Source organism: Mus pahari, chromosome 5 (genome assembly GCF_900095145.1).
Source record: "Mus pahari chromosome 5, PAHARI_EIJ_v1.1, whole genome shotgun sequence".
Classification (NCBI taxonomy): Eukaryota; Metazoa; Chordata; class Mammalia; order Rodentia; family Muridae; genus Mus; species Mus pahari.
In genome coordinates, this window is record NC_034594.1 from 75521503 (window position 1) to 75533617 (window position 12115).

The window sequence follows — 12115 nt, forward strand, 5'->3', positions numbered from 1 at the left end:
TTCCCTTTTAAGCAGGACTCATGCAGTTTTTGCTTCCTCATTTTTCTTTATAAGAAACCTCCTGCTCCATAATGTTTTCAAAATTAATTTTGACCTTCTAGCAAGATTTTAATTTTACAAACCACAGTTGATACTCGTTGTTCAACAGCATATTCTTTTGATTCATGATTTGTATTAGAAAATAGCATCATCTTGGACAATGTAAGTGTTTACTCCATGCTAATTACATTGACACTGTTCACTGAGACAAGAGCCGGGTCAACGTAAGTAGCATTGGAATGACCCTGAATTTATTATTTTGTTGCTGCTAATTGACACTTAACATACTGTGTAGTTTTACTTTCTTTGTATACTTGGAATGCTGTCTATGCCATCTGATTCTCATTTCTATGTGTGCATACAATACGGTGACATCAATATTGAGAGCAATTTTGCTCGTGTCAATGCAAGGTGCTGAGTAGGATAAATATAGATCATTGTGACTGATTATGTGGTATTTTTTTAAATTTGGTAGAAATGTGTCATTAGTACATAACCACTAAGAAACTGTGTTGTCACTTCAGCAATGCATCTACTAACATTGGAATGATACAGAGAAGATAAGCATATATGAGAATGAAACATAACTTTTTGAAGCATCCATAATTTTTTTAAAGAAAAAAAAGGATATCATGAATTTTACAAAGAAATGGATTGAACTAGGAAATATCATCATTAGTCATGTAACACAGACCCCAAATGACATGCATTGCGTAATGGTGGGTATATGTTTGACCTAGGGAGTGATACTATTGGGAGGTAGTTGTGTCACTCTGGACATGTTCTAGCTGCCTGGAAGGCAGTCTTCTTCTAGAATCCTCCAGTTGAAGATGTAGAACTTTCAGCTTCTCCTGCACCATGCCTGTCTGGATGCTGCCATGCCCCTGGCTTGATGATAATGGAGTGAAACTCTGAACCTGTAATCCATCCCCAATTAAATGTTGTTCTTATAAGAGTTGCCTTGGTCATGGTGTCTGTTCACAGCAGTAAAACACTAAGACTGAAGTTGGTACCCTATTGAAAAATGTGGATTTTAGAACTTTGTATTTGGAAAGCAGTGGAATCCTTTAAGTGGGGCTTAATATGCTATCCTAGTAGAAATATAGAAATCCTTCTTGCTAAAAGTGATTTGAAGTGTGCAGACCTGGATCAAGAGGTTTCGGTAGAGAAGAATGTTAGAATGTGATGTAGAGATTGTTTTTGTGCTATTTTGGTAAAAAATACGACTGATATTTGCCATTGTCTGGAGAGTTGGCCTGAAGCTAAGGTAAAGATATTTTGATTAATTGCTTTGAAAAGGGAAGTCTCAAAACAGCCTGGTATAAATTTTGTTGTATGGTTATTAAAGATCACTCTTATAAAGAGCTTTCTGATGAAGCATAGCAAACATAGAAAAGAAAAATATAAAATATATCATTCAAGTCTTAAAGGGGCACCATGAATTGAAATGGAGCTGAATCCTATGTTTAAGGATATTAAATTGAATTAAGGATGTAATGATGTTGGGTCAAGATCCCACCCAGCTAAATTTAGGTCCAGAATGTAATACAAGCCTTTAATTCCAGGAGGCAAAGGAAAAGAGATCTCTGAGTTCAAGGCCAGCCTGATACAGAGCAAGTTCCAAGTAGAGAAAAACTTAAATCCAGGCATGGTGGACTATGTCTTTATTCACAGAGCTTAGGAGACAAGTATACATATCTCCGAGTTCAAAGTCCATCTACAGAGCAAGTTCCAGGACATCCAAGCATAGACAGCAAAGGAGTTGGAAAACAGAAAGCTGGTGATGTCATAATATAACACGGGGTCATGTGCCAGGCCCAGAAAGCATCAGAACTCAACTGCTTTTGCCATTTTTTTTCTTGCTGTATAGTCAAGAGGAGAAGGAGACTACTGGGACATTTGATGACAATTAGCTGGAGCAAAGAAGGTAGTGGAAGAAGAAGAGCCCAACTTCACTAAGGTGAAATCTGGTAAGTGTTTTCTGGGAGCACAAATGTTATAGCTTGTGGTGCAGCTGTTCTTGGTAATGTGTAAGAGTCACCCAGGTTTTGAAGTCATGAAGGGGTCCTGAAAAGCAGCTGGGGCTTATCCCTAAGAGAGCCCGTGGAAGACCATTGGTGAAGGTAAAGCTTCAGTTGCAGTTGACAGCCCAGTACTGAAGTGGTTATGCAAAGAAGCTGAGGCTTGGAACCACAAGGAGAGCCTATGAGAATGTATTGTGAAGTCTACTTGCAGCATAAGACCACAGCATATTGGAAATAGCAGTACCATGGTATGACCCCAAGAGCAGTAGTGCAACATAGTCGACCAGAGGCTAGAGAGCTACAAAGAGCAGAACTGAAAAAGTGATATAGGCCCATTTTAGGAGCACAGAAGATCATTTGTGAATTTCATACATTGGAACAAGAAGCTGTAATGGTGAAATTGCCTTGGAGATGACAAAGATGTTCATGATACCTGAGCTGTGGGATATCTTCTGAGGAAAGCTGCTCACAGGGAGTGGAACTAGCCCAGGAGAAAGAAGTTGGCTGCAGTCAAAAAGATGAAAAAGAAGTTGGATATCTGAAGAACACTTTGAAATCAGACATGTAGATGCAGAGTTTGAAGTTTGCCAAGCTGCTTTCTGTCTTACTTGGGGGACAACAGTTAAACGATTAGACATATCTCAGAAGAGACTTTGAACTTTGGACTTTTAACATTATTGACACTGCTATAGACTATGGGGACTTTAGAAGGACTAAATGTGCCTTTTATTATGCTATGGCAAGGTATGATCTCCATAGACTCATGTGTTTGATCAAGCCTATGGAGCCCAGGTAGTGGAATGTGATGGTTTTAATATGTTTGTTGTTTTAGATTTGTCACTGTGGGCCTGGGCTTTAATATCCTGTCCAAGCTACCTGCAAACTAGTCTTCCCCTAGTAGCCTTCTCATGAAGTTGTAGAACATTCAGCTCTGCCTGCACCATGCCTGCCTAGATGCTGCCATGCTCCTGGCTTGATGATAATGGACTGAACCTCTGAGCCTGTAAATCATCCCCAATTAATTGTTGTCCGTATAAGAGTTGTCTTGCTTATGGTATCTATTCACAGCAGTGACTAAGACTCATAGTATGTACTCACAGACAATTGGATATTAGCCATAAAATATAGAACACCCATGATATACCCCACAGACCCAAAGAAGTTAAATAAGAAGGAAGGCCAAGCAAGAATATTTGAATGACACTTAGAAGAGGGGACAAATTACTCATGGAAGAGAGAGGGATGGCAGGAGGTGGGTTGGGGAGGGGAATGGGTGGGTATGAGGCAGTAGGATCAGGTTTGCAGAGAGACAGGGGACAGACTCAGGATGCCAGGAGAATTAATGGAAATCTGCAGCTGCTGGGGGTCGGAAGAATCTTTAGGAAGTCTCAGGGACCTGAGATGGGGGATGCTCTCAGGAGTAATGTGGTTGATCTTAGCCAAGATGCCTAAGAGTAGGGACATGGAAGCTGAAGAGGCTACCACCTATTTCCAGGCAAGACCACCAGTGGAGGGATAAGGAAACCAACCTACCAACAAAACTTTAGACCCAAGTCTTGTCTAAAATATATGCAGGGACAAAGATAGAATGGAGAAGGAAGGAATGGGCAACCAATAACCAGCTCAACTTAAATCCAATCCCTTGGGAAAACACTAATCCCTGACAGTATCAGTAATTCTCTTATGCCTACAGTCAGGAACATAGCATAACTGTCCCCTGAGAGACTCTCTCCAGCACAGACGCAGATACCCAGAGCTAAACATTGGACAGAGGCCAGGTACAATTTGGAAGAGTAGGATGAAAGACTGAAAGCTCTGAAGGTGATGTAAACCCCACAGGAAGAACCAACAGAGTCAACTAACCTGGACCTCTGGGAGCTCTCAGAAAATGAGATATCATCCAAAGAACATACATGGGCTTGAAAGAGGTCCCTGGCACATATGTAGCAGATTTGCAGCTAGGCATCTATGTGGGAACCCAACAACTGGAGTGGAGACTATCTCTAAATCTGTAGCCTGACTGTTTTATCAGTTTCTCAACAGGGCTGCCTTATCTGGCCTTAGGGAGAGAGGAAAGGACACAACTGCCTTGGCAGAGACTTGGTACCCCAGGTAGGAGGATTTGGGAGGAGGGTGGGACTCTGTCTAAGAGGAGAAGAGGTAGGAGTATTGGGAAGTGTCTCTGTGGTGGTTTGAATATGCCTAGCCAGGAAGTAGCACTGTTTGGAAGTGTCGCCTTGGAGTAGGTGTGATTTCGTTAGATTAGGTATGCCACTGTGTGTGTGTGTTTTAAAACTCTTTTCCTACCTGCATGGAAGCTGGTCTTCTCCTATATGCTATTAGAACAAGATGTAGAACTCTCAGCTCCTCCTGCACCGTGCTGCCATGTTCCTGGCTTGATAATAATGAACTGAACCTCTGAACCTATAAGTCATTCCCAATTAAATGTTGTCCTCATAAGAGTTAGCTTGATCATGGTGTCTGTTCAAAATAGTAAATCCCTAAGATAGTGTCTGTGAGGGGGGCCTGGGAGGGGGCAATATTTGAAGTAAGTAAAGAAATTATTTTTTCTTAAGAAAAAAAATAAAAGAGAAAGAAAGTTCTGGATGGGATCCAGGTATAGTAGCATACATCTGTGATTTAAGCACTGATGAGGGTGGGGCTGGAAATTTTATGTGAGGTTGAAGCTATCTTCAAGAAGGAGAGTGGGCTGGAGAAATGGATCTTGCAGAGGACCAACTTTCATTTCTTGAACCTATGTCAAGTAGCTTAGAACAACCTGCCCACATGATCTGATGCACTTTTCTAACCTTCACAGACAACTGCACCCACAGGTACATGTACACGCTTTCAACAGCTGTGTATTCTCATACTCAGTTTGAGAGTCATCCTTGCCTTTATTTCCTTTGTCTTTAATAAATGTGGTTTCCCAAGAAATTCACTTTTCTCTGCATCAATGGTCTTTGAAACTGAACATTCCTCATAAATTCTGCAGTTATAGTCACTTTGAGAGAATGATTGATATCTTTTACCAGATCTTTTGCTCTTGCCCTAACTGTATCCTATGCTCAACTTGCAGCTAGCACTGAGCCTCCATTTATTGCATTCATCATCTTCCTCTCCTATTCCCTATGTTATCACAGTGGAGACAAGTCCTACAAGCACGGTCAGCCTTTCCTTGGCTGGCTCCCACATCCCCCAATTCCTCTGTCCCACTTGGCTCCTCCACATTACTCCAGTCATATGGAAAGCACTCAAGTTATCTTTCCTCAATGTGGAACTTATTTCTTCAATCAGGAATGGGGCCTTGATTTCTGAAGCATAGTTTACTTGAACCTTGACAAGAATCCAAAATTGAATTCTATTGCTTGTCTCACTCTTATATTAATATTCTTTCCTCTGCTGAATATCTTTCCACTGTTAAGCTTACAAAGTCTATAAAACACTGTGAATTGAAATTATTTATTAACTTTACTATTGATTGCTAGCTTTCTATGTATGAAATGTCACCTCTAAGAGAAAGAGAGCAATGCTTCCTTTACTAACAGAAATAGTATAATTGTCTACAATGTTCCTTCATACATTGGCTTTCACATAATGTTTGGTAAATAGAAAAAATGATTGAGAGGTGCTGTTAGTTATTTTTAACTCCCAACTTGGAGGATTAGATACAGAAAGTAATAGCCTGAGCAAGAAAGCAAGAAAGGTAGGCTGAGGACCTGGGGAGAAACTAAGTTGGTAAAGTGCTTGATGTGAAAGCATGAAGTCCATAGTTTGATTCCAAGAACTTCAACAAAAAACTGGGTGCAACTGCATAATCCATATATTTGTGTATATATCTATATCTATATCTATCTATCTATCTATCTATCTATCTATCTATCTATCTATCTATCTATCTATATATATATATATATATATATGCAAGTAGAAGGCTAAAGCTTAATGACTTGTCAGTGTACTTACATGGGCAAGCTTTAGATAAAAATGAGAAACACTATCTTGTGGAAACATGAAAGGCAGCCTGGTTTTTGGTTGAGCTAGGTTTGAAAGCCCAGTGACCTTGAAACAGGTGATGTTGCAAGAAACAGTAGGCATTTTGCTAAACTTCTGGACATCAGGCCCCTGACAAAAGGCAGCAACTCTCCATAGGTCTGTGGCCATCAGTCACAAATGGGCAACATTCCATGCACCTCCACAGCTAGAAGACAGGACAACAGGTCAAGTAGCTTCAAGACTGATCTCCATTTTAATGAGCTACCTAAAGGCTGGGAGGCTTAGCAAATAAACTCTTCTTCCCAGACACTCCTCCCTGAAAAAGGTATTTAACCTCAGGTCTGCCCTGAGAAAGTGGGGTATGGTTTTCTCATCATTACTCTCCACCATGACAATAAGTGCATTAAAACCATGGACTATCTCTTTTCATCAGGATACACTGTAGGGAGCAATGGAACAGGACTTCATTTAAAGAGCTGGCCACTAATCTCTCACAGAAGGCCTCTCAATACTCCCAGCCATAGTTTCCACCAAACCAAACCACCCACCAAACAAGGCAAGGATGCTCATCCCTGAGGGACTCAGCTGGAGCTCCCCTCTTTTCCCTTTTGGCTGGGCTAGCTCCAGCTTGCAAGCCCCCACTTCATTCTCAGCTCATCCACAGCTCCCAGGAGTATCTGGATGCCCAAGAGTCTGAGAATCTGAAGGCTATGATCTCTTTGCAAGAACAGAGACCCCTGAGATGACTCTGGCAGCCCCAGTGGACCTCAGACTTCACTCCCCATCCTTGGAGCAGGGTCCAGCACTTTCTCATAGTTCAACGCCTGCCCAGCTCCAGCCTGGGAAAAGCACAGTCAAAACTCCCTCATTCTGCCTCTCTGGGGCAGACACTATGACACCATTAACCCTCACTATCTATATAACATGAATAGTACCCTGCTGGAAAGAAAGAGGTTTTAGATTTACTGAGGCTTTTTATAACTGGCGATGCTCCCGAACAGATTTACCTTGTGGTTTCTTGATTCTTATCTTCTGTCAGGAAAAATTTCAATCAAAACACATAGATAATTTAAGCAATTTGTTTAAAAAATGAAAGAAAAGCAAATATTTCAAGGTTGTCCCAAGGCAAACAACAAACTAGCATTTTTTCATTAGGTTTATTTATATATTTTATGTATAAGAGTACACTGTAGCTGTCATTAGGCACATCAAAAGAGGGCGTCAGATCCCAATACAGATGGTTATGAGCCAATGTGTGGTGCTGGCAATTGAACTCAGGACCTCTGGAAGAAGATTCAGTGATCTTTTTTAAAAAAATTGAATATCATATTTATTTACATTTCAAATGTTATACCCTTTCCCTGATTCACCTTCAGAAACGTACTATCCCATCCTCCCTTCACCTACTTCTATAAGGGTGCTCCCCACCGACTTCAGCTTCCCCTCTCTAGCATTCTTCTACACTGGGAAATTGATCCTTCACAGGACCAAGGGCCTCTTCTCCCATTGATGTCCAACAAATCCATCTGCTTCTACATATGCAGCTGGAGCCATGGCTCCCTCCATGTGTACTCTTTGGTTGGTTGTTTAGTTCCTGCGAACTCTGGGGTGTCTGGTTGTTGATATTGTTGTTCTTCCTATGGGTTACAAACCCCTTCAGTTCCATCAGTCTTTTCTCTAATGCCTCCATTGGGGTCCCTGTGCTTAGTCCAATGGTTGTCTGTGAGCATCCACCTCTGTATTTGTCAGGCTCTGGCAGAGCCTCTCAGGAGATAGCTATCAGGCTCCTGTCAGCAAGCATATCTTGGCATCTGCAGCAGTGTCTAGGTTTGGTGTCTGTGTATAGGATGGATCCCCAGTTGGGCAGTCTCTGGATGGCCTTTCCTTCAGTCTCTGCTCCACATTTTGTCTCTGTACTTCCTCTCTTGAGTATTTTGTTTCCCCTTCTAAAAAGGACTGAAGCATCCACACTTTGTTCTTCCTCCTTCTTGAGCTTCAAGTGATCTATGAGTTGTGTCTTGGGTATTCTGAGCTTTTGGGCGAATATCCACTTATCAGTGAGTACATGTGTGTTCTTTTCTGACTAGATTACCTTGCTCTAGTTAGGATGATATTTTCTAATTCCATCCATTTGCCTAAGAATTTCATGAAGTCATTTTTTTTTTAATAGCTGAGTAGTACTCCACTGTGTAAATATATCACATTTTCTCTATTCATTCCTCTGTTGAAGGACATATGGGTTCTTTCCAGCTTCTGGATATTATAAGTAAGGCTGCTATGAACATAGTGGAACATGTGTCCTTGTCATATGTTGGAACATCTTTTGGGTATTTGCCCAGGAGTGGTATAGCTGGGTCCTCAGTGGCTCAGTCAGTAAAGGCTAGGCTCACAACCAAAAATATAAGAGTCAGTGTTCTTAAATTCTTAGTCATCTGTCCACCTCCCCACAAATTGGCATTTTTAAAGAAGTGTCTGTAGATTTTTAAAGAATTTTCATCAATGTCTTTGAGATTTGTGGCATATTCACTGACTAAGTTACCCATTTTCCACAATGCTATTAATGGTGAACCAGATTCCCATTTAGAGTATTACTTTTCATGATGTCATAGAGAAGGTCATAGCAAGAGGTAATTTTTAAATCACAATGCAGATGATATAATGCTACTAGGTCTTTGAAGATGCACACCTGCAGATTTGACATAGCAGAAACAACCCAACTGCAGCTTTAAGTATCTTTAGCTACAAAGGTTATTCAATTGTAGTGAAACACAGATGCCTAGGATCATCTATAGTTTTCTTGGTTACTAGTCTCTGGTGTACACAATACTAAAATTATTCCTATTCTTTCTTTGGTGAAAGAGTACCTGGACTTTTTGTCCTATTTGCTAACCAATTTGAAGAAAATTCTTGGTGTCTAGATTTGGATTAACACTAAAATTATGACCTTTCACCAAGTTTCTATCCTCTATTCTCCCTCTTAAATTCAACGGAGTACAAGGTAGAAAGAGAAATATCAGCTCACTAGCCCCAAGACAATGTTCTCAGCAAAAAGGAGATTTAATTGCTCCAGAGAGACAAAGGTTATGGAATAAGAGACAAAGACAGGAGATAGAGGACAAGGGGAAGGAAAAAGGGAGAGGAGGCAGGTATTTGTCCTAGAGAAAAAGGGCCTGCTTCTGAATAGAGGACACAGAGGTGGCCAATTGTCACAAGGTGGTTTAAAGAGGTAAACAGAGGGGGAAACACTGTGTTAGTAAGAGGCATTTAATTTTAGTTGGGAATGTTTATTAGGTGAGCCAAATGGGTTTTTTGATAATTGGACTTCAATAATTTGATAGCTGGACCTTAGTAATAAGTCTTGGAATGAAGAAGTAGCCAAATAGTGGAATATACTTTGATGAACAGATTTAATAATGTGATCTAAAGCTTTTTATATAGGCATAGGGAATTGGGGGGAAGGACAGAGCCTTCAACAGCCAGGTTTGTGAGCTGGCTCAAGTCCCTTCATCAGTTCTCTTAAAAGCTCTGAAGAGAGTGAATTTACTTGAGTTGTAGCACACTGTCTGTTTGTTCTCCCAGTTCTGTTGGTCTGCTTGAACTTTTCCCATCTTATTCATTTCTTAATAAAGACAGGTGCTTTCCTGTCTATCTGAAAAATGTGGGTCTCGCCTGAAAATCATTTTTTCTCATTGAGACAGCCACTACCTTACCTGTTACAGCTTAATTTTTCAATTGAGTATTTCCTTTTCTGAATTAGGATTTGTTTAAATTTGATAGCTCCAGTTGTTTGAAACTTCTTTTTTTCAGGAGACACAACATCCACATTGCTACACATACCCATAGGATATCAAAATAACGCAAACACCAATGTTAAACTTGGTGAACCAAGAAGTTAGTGGGGTTATGGGAGTATGGGTAAGGGGTTACTTATGGGTTCAGGAATGACACATTTCTCACTTAGTAATAGCTTCATATCGGAGTCTCTCGTCTCAGCTGCTCTGCTAATCTATCTCCTCCTCAGTAAGTGTTTAGGGATTCCATAGTCATGGGTGGGTGTTGGGACATACAGTGAATGTTGCAGGTTTTAGCTACTCTAGACAGTGAGGGTTGTTAGTTCCTGAGTCTGATAAGTCATCTTCCCTTCCCTAGAGAACATTGTTTCAACTCAAAGGCATTCATTACATTATCATCTCCTTAGGAAAACGAATAAATAAAAGAAATCCCATTCTCCATCTTAAGTGGATGTAGTTTTTCTATGGGGGAAATCTGGAAAGAGCTTGGTAATTGTGATCCAGAAAGAAACACAGGAAATGAACATTCTCTGGGATCCTTGATGATGTTAGTGAATGTCTTTCTGATTACTGAAATCAATTATGGCTGGTGCTTTGTTGCTAACAGTGGAAGACACTACTTGCACTAGTACCTACAGCCAGGAAGCTTGGGCTAGCAAAGCTATCTTCGAATTGTTCCAAATAAGAATAATGTGGAAAACCTGACTTATTAGGCATTTGTCCAAAGTATGCTATAGGAATGAAGGCAGATCATGAATTTTAATGATTTGTTGAATACCTAAAACAAAAGAAACATCTAGAAGCAAGGCCTTTTTGTAAAATCATCACTGCTCCATAGTAGAGCAAACTCAAGTTCCACCACTTCTCCAGGATGAGAGTGAATGAGGGAGTGCAGTCCTATCACAAATGACAGCACTATAGGTGCTAAACAACTCATGCAAGAGCCCTTATTGGCTCGAAGGAGGTGGCAGCAAAATGGACAACTAAGTATGAGAGACTTCTTCGTAATGTTTCAAGAGGCGATTCAGAAAGGTAGAGAGATGCATTTTTCCACTAGCATTTTCTTTTGAGACAGAGTGTCATTTTTCCACAATCATCGTGGAACTCATTATGTATCTAAGGATAAAATTGAACTTCTGATAATTCTGTTCATACTTCCAATTAGAAATGTACATCACCACACACATGTGGTTTTAGGTACTGTTGGGTATAGAATCTAGGACTTTACCAATGCTAATCAATCACTCTACCTACTCTACAAATGAACATAAATCCCCAGCCCTAGTGGGTCTTGTTTAAAGGAATGTCTGTGACAATACCTCTGAGAAGCTGCTTACTGTTTTCCTGAGTATCTGAAAAAAGCTACAGGCAGAGAAACAAGATTGGGATCTCATTGCAGGAATAGGTTCAGTGGTTTTACTCTCCTTAGATAAGGGTGCTCAGTAATCCCTTTGCTTAATATGTTCCTATTCAGCCATAAATGAAACTCAAGATTCTGTGTACTATGACTTTATAAAGGCAGTGTGTGTAAAGAAATTACTTCTACATATGTATTTATCTTACATATCTTAGTTTTAGCCATGAAACAACCATATTTTTGTAAGAATACTGCATAGATTAATAAATAAATAGGTATGTAGGGAGAAATATATAAAACCCTTTCGAGAGAATATGTATAATCAACTTCATATGAGAACAGTGTCTTAGTTTAATTTCATATAAAATACCCTGACAAAAAAGGAGCTTAAAGGATAAAGGTTTAAAAACCAAAGGTTTATTTTAGTTCACATTTCAAGGTATTATGATGGAAAGCTCAGGTTTGAGGACAGCAGAAACATAACACATTCACTCACCTCATGTCAATAATCAGGAAAAGTATAGAGAGGTAAATGCATGTTTGTGGCTCAGTAAACTACCTCAGTTTTGTACAGTTCAAGATGCCCTCCCCAAAGAAGGATATTACCCACAATGCATGAGACTTCTCACCTCAATTAATGTAATCAAGATTTTCCTTTACATATATGCCTACAACCTTGGGTTCCTAGGTGATTATACATTTGTGTCAGGTTGACAGTTAATACTAACCGTCACCAAAGGTAAAAGACAAAGGGCTTCTTTGAACTTTGAAATAAAATAATTAATTTTAAGAAGTTGCATGGAAGACGGGCGGTGGTGGCACACGCTTTTAATCCCAGCACTTGGGAGGCAGAGGCAGGCAGATTTCTGAGTTCAAGGCCAGCCTGGTCTACAGAGCGAGTTTCAGGA

At 40.2% G+C, this 12115-nt stretch overlaps 1 non-coding gene across 1 annotated transcript; it reads left to right on the forward strand.

Moving 5' to 3' along the window:
• The first annotated feature begins 548 nt into the window (after positions 1 to 548).
• LOC115064084 lies at positions 549 to 650 on the forward strand. The gene has a single exon (XR_003843946.1). It is a non-coding gene; the product is annotated as a U6 spliceosomal RNA (small nuclear RNA).
• The last annotated feature ends 11465 nt before the right edge of the window (positions 651 to 12115 follow it).